Source organism: Balaenoptera physalus (assembly GCF_965194825.1).
Source record: "Balaenoptera physalus genome assembly, chromosome: 5".
Taxonomy (NCBI): Eukaryota; Metazoa; Chordata; class Mammalia; order Artiodactyla; family Balaenopteridae; genus Balaenoptera; species Balaenoptera physalus.
The window spans coordinates 49,160,678-49,164,676 of NC_138884.1; the positions used below are offsets into that span (position 1 = coordinate 49,160,678).

Sequence of the window (3,999 nt, forward strand, 5' to 3'; positions counted from 1 at the left end):
GATATTTTATATACAGACTGACCCTCATATGATGAACAGTCTGTATGTCTGGTGGTCATACTTCCTGGCTCTTTGGGTACAGGAGGTGTCCAGAAGGAAGTGTGGGAGCTCCTGAAGATGACTTCACAGAGTGCCCCTCTCTTGTTTGCTCACTCTCAGTGTATTGTGTCACAAAGCAGCTTGCATGTGCCCAGTTGAGAAGATTTATGGATTATATGACCAATTTTGGGCTAAACTCATCCTCATAAAATGAACAAATAACAATACAGAGCTTCCAGTAAAGAAAATCCCAGTTGGAAGACTAACAATGTTTAAGCAGACAAATAAGAAAATAACAGAACTGCCATTTTTCTTACTCAAAAATGTGAGATTTTTATCAGTCACGTTATAAGATAAAATAATAATCTGAAGAACAGTTGGCCGAAATTTTTTTTTTTTTTGCAGGGTCTACAAATAATTTTATTGAACAAATAACACAACAGCCTTCCTAGATTGAGGGCTACCCTCCCCAAGCCATTTCTCACACACTTAAAGCACAGAGTTTTCACAGTAAGGAATTAAAAAAAAAAAAAAAAAAGTCATTTCTGTGTAGAAATCACACTCTGCCCCAACATCACGGACTAGACTATTTACAAGCTTTCACATTTCAAGTATTCCTTTATGATCGTTCTCTCCTTTCTGTCCCTACCCAAGGGCTCCAGTACTTTTACTGATCCTGAAGGGATGGGTATGCTGTAGGGGAAGGGGTGGTGGGCTCCTCAGAGCCACTGGCACCAGCCCAAGGGTGCTGTCCCTTACCACAGGGTGGCGGATGCGTAAGGGCAAGGGGGATTAGACACGGTAGGTGGGATGCGGCAACACCCCATACGCACAAGCATCCAGAGCCCTTCCTGATCCCCATCCTATGCCATCTCAACTTGGGGTGGGGGTCAACAGCTAGCTGCAGTGGGGAGGGATGAGCCCAGCCCGGGGTAGAGGGAGAAGCCTCCCACACCTATTAACAGCCAGGAAACTGTCCATCCATCTGGGGCGAGGGTAGACAGACGGGCAGGTAGGCAGGGATAACTCAGGCTTGTTCTGACCCCAGCTTCTGTCCAACACAGGAGGAATTGAGGTGGCAAACGGCTGAAATGCTCCAATGAGAGGGAAAGGAAGTGAGGGAAAGGAAGTGAGGGAAAGGAAGTTCCCACCTGTGCACAGCTCCTACACCCTGGGGCTGGAAGAAGGCAGACCTTGCTTGTAAAGTGACGTAGCCTCCAGCAGGGCTGGGCCCTGGGCAAGCTTGCAAGAATGCAGGCCAGGCGAGGGCACAGGAGCCAGGCATTCCTGACCAGCACATGCCCTGCCATGCTCCTCGGAGGGATAGCTGGGAAAGGGAGAATGGGAACTCCGCCATCAGCCACTGGCCACCTCCCGTCCACACACAAAGCAACACCCAACCAGCACTGCCGGACGGCCCTGCTCACAGGTGAAGGTTCCTGGCCACGGGAGTTTTATTGATGTTGTGGCCCCAGCCTAGGTTCTTCAATGGAAGCCACACCTGGAGCCTGGGGGTTTCTTGCTGGGGCAGGGGGTGTTTATGCCTCCCCCCACCCCCACCCCAGGCTCACACCTCAAAGAGGATCACAGGGAAATCCATGTGGATGCGGTGCGGGGGGCGGGTGGTGGATCCAGCTTCACGATGCCCTGAGGAATCAGGTTCTCATGCACCCGCCTCGGCTTGGCCCGCTTCTGCCCGTTCTTGGTGACGACTGTGTCCTCATAGAACTCGTGAGCCAGATCCCCATCCTCGCCCTAGAACATGGAGCCGCGGCGCGTGAATACGAAGGGGGCCACGGCTCAGCCTCGCGGTCGCACCAAAGCTTGCTCAGCGACAGAGCCTCCGGGCCGCCGCCCAGGCGAAGGGCCACAGGCCCCGAGCTTTGGAGCCGCGGGCGCCCATGTCAGGGCCGCCGGCACAGCGGGCCCCGCCGCAACTTCGCTGTCACAGGGCCTCCGCCCGCGGGTGCCGCCGCCGCCGCCGCCGCCGCCTTCCGCAGGCTCCCAAAAAGTTTTTTAACAATCGACAATAATATTTAAAATAGAGATTTACATCCTCTGTCATTATTCATGAATATCACATGAGGTGTATATTTCCCCTTGGGACACTGGTTAATTATCAGCAGGCCATTTTAACACTAAGTATCTAGAACAGGAAGACAAATTCGATAACTGTTCAGCAATGTCTGAAGTTATACTCAATCCAGAACTTTATAAAACTTTGCTAAAAATTAATAAAAACATTGAGAGCCTCCTTTAACATTTCTTATTTAATTGCAAAGGCAACAAGCAGTTGTTCACTCTGTTACAGTAGAATGCCTGAAAGAATCCACCAAACCAACAGGCATTCCTTTTACATAAAGAATTATCAGAAAATGCAGAGTGAACATTGCTGAAGATATGAAAAAAGTTACAACAAATTACACAGTAAAGGAGGACATGATATATAGTAAAATACCAATGTTTCTCCAAAGTTTAAGCTTGTGGTATTTGCTAGGTTCTATTTCAATAATTAAATCTACAAAAAAGTTCTACTTTTTGTGTAAGCCACTAAGGTATATGAACCAGAAAAGATCTTTCTCAATAATAAATGACTTCATTAATCAAAACACTGTTTTCTACAAGCATTATGTATAACCAAGCTGCAGTGCCTGGAATTAAAAAGTATTACTAGGTTACAGATGAGTTTCAGAGATGGCAAATTCACTCACTCTATCATTCATAAACACTTAAAGTGAAATGGAAGTCACACATGCACAGCAGGTGTCACAACATGATCGATTTAATAAAAATAACAAATTTAAACCTATAATAAAAGCTCTAAACGTTGTAATCACAGGTGGCATGATTATGGAAATCTTTTGTACTACAGTGAGACTGATTGGTTATCTTGTATCAGAGACTTTAAAAGAGTTGAACTTATAGATGAGTATACACTTTTCTTTAAAAAAAAGATAAAAGTCCCTTTCTTATACAACAAGCACAGCTGTCTATTAAACTGTTTCACTACCTGTTCCTATCAGATAATGATAATTTTAAAATTTTACTTAATCTGCCCCTTCAAGGTAAATGTGGTATTTTAACAAGAAAGAAAATTAGTACTTTTTTGAAGGAAGTTGTATTATGAAGAGAATATTTAAAAATAATGAATGTTTGGAATAATTCCATCTTTACATGATGTACGTGTGGGGGAGATTCTGAGATGAGCTGACCACATCACAGAAGGACCTGCTGCCCAGCTGTGAGGACTGAGGTCAGCTGACTGCCTCCTGCTGTGAGCTGTTTCAAGGTCAGCTTCAGCTGGTAACTGAATGATGTGGGAGTTTAAAGGCTTAGTCCTCTTTGACCAGTGCAGGACATACCTGTTCCAGACTTCCCTGTTAAAAGGATAATCTAGGCATTGCTGGCTCCATGGAAGTTCTACTTCTTCCCCTGCCCCATTTGGCTTCTTCTCTCTTCTCTTTACAGGTTTTGGTTCTTGAAAAACATCGTCTCCCCAAACTCAGAAATGTCTCCCTTCTGAGAACCTAAACTGCCACAATGTATCACTTAGTAAACCCTCTATGCACACTTGAACATTTGGAAACAGATTTTCTTAGCCTGTTTAAAAATCTCCTATATGAAGAGTTCCAATGGTTTTGAACCTATTTACTAAAAATATAAAAATTAACTTGATAGATTTTGCAAGAGTTTACTGGTTGAAATCATGGAAGATCAAAATTTACCCTTCAAATTTCAACAAAAATATTTGCCTAATTAGTAGACCAAATAAAAAAATTTAAAAAAATTTTTTCTGTGTCAACTTTACTGGGCTAAAGAATGCCCAGATATTTGGTCAACCATTTTTCTAGGTGTCTGTGAGGGTGTTTCTGGATGAGATTAACATCTGAATCAGTAGACTGATTAAAGCAGATTACGCTTCCAAATATGGGTGGGCCTCATTCTATCATTTGAAGACCT

General features: G+C 44.3%; 1 pseudogene across 1 annotated transcript; it reads right to left on the reverse strand.

Moving 5' to 3' along the window:
* Positions 1–1,606: 1,606 nt before the first annotated feature.
* Positions 1,607–3,765, reverse strand: LOC309661543 (tumor suppressor candidate 2 pseudogene; annotated as a pseudogene). The gene has a single exon. The product of its transcript is annotated as a tumor suppressor candidate 2 pseudogene (transcript).
* Positions 3,766–3,999: the final 234 nt, after the last annotated feature.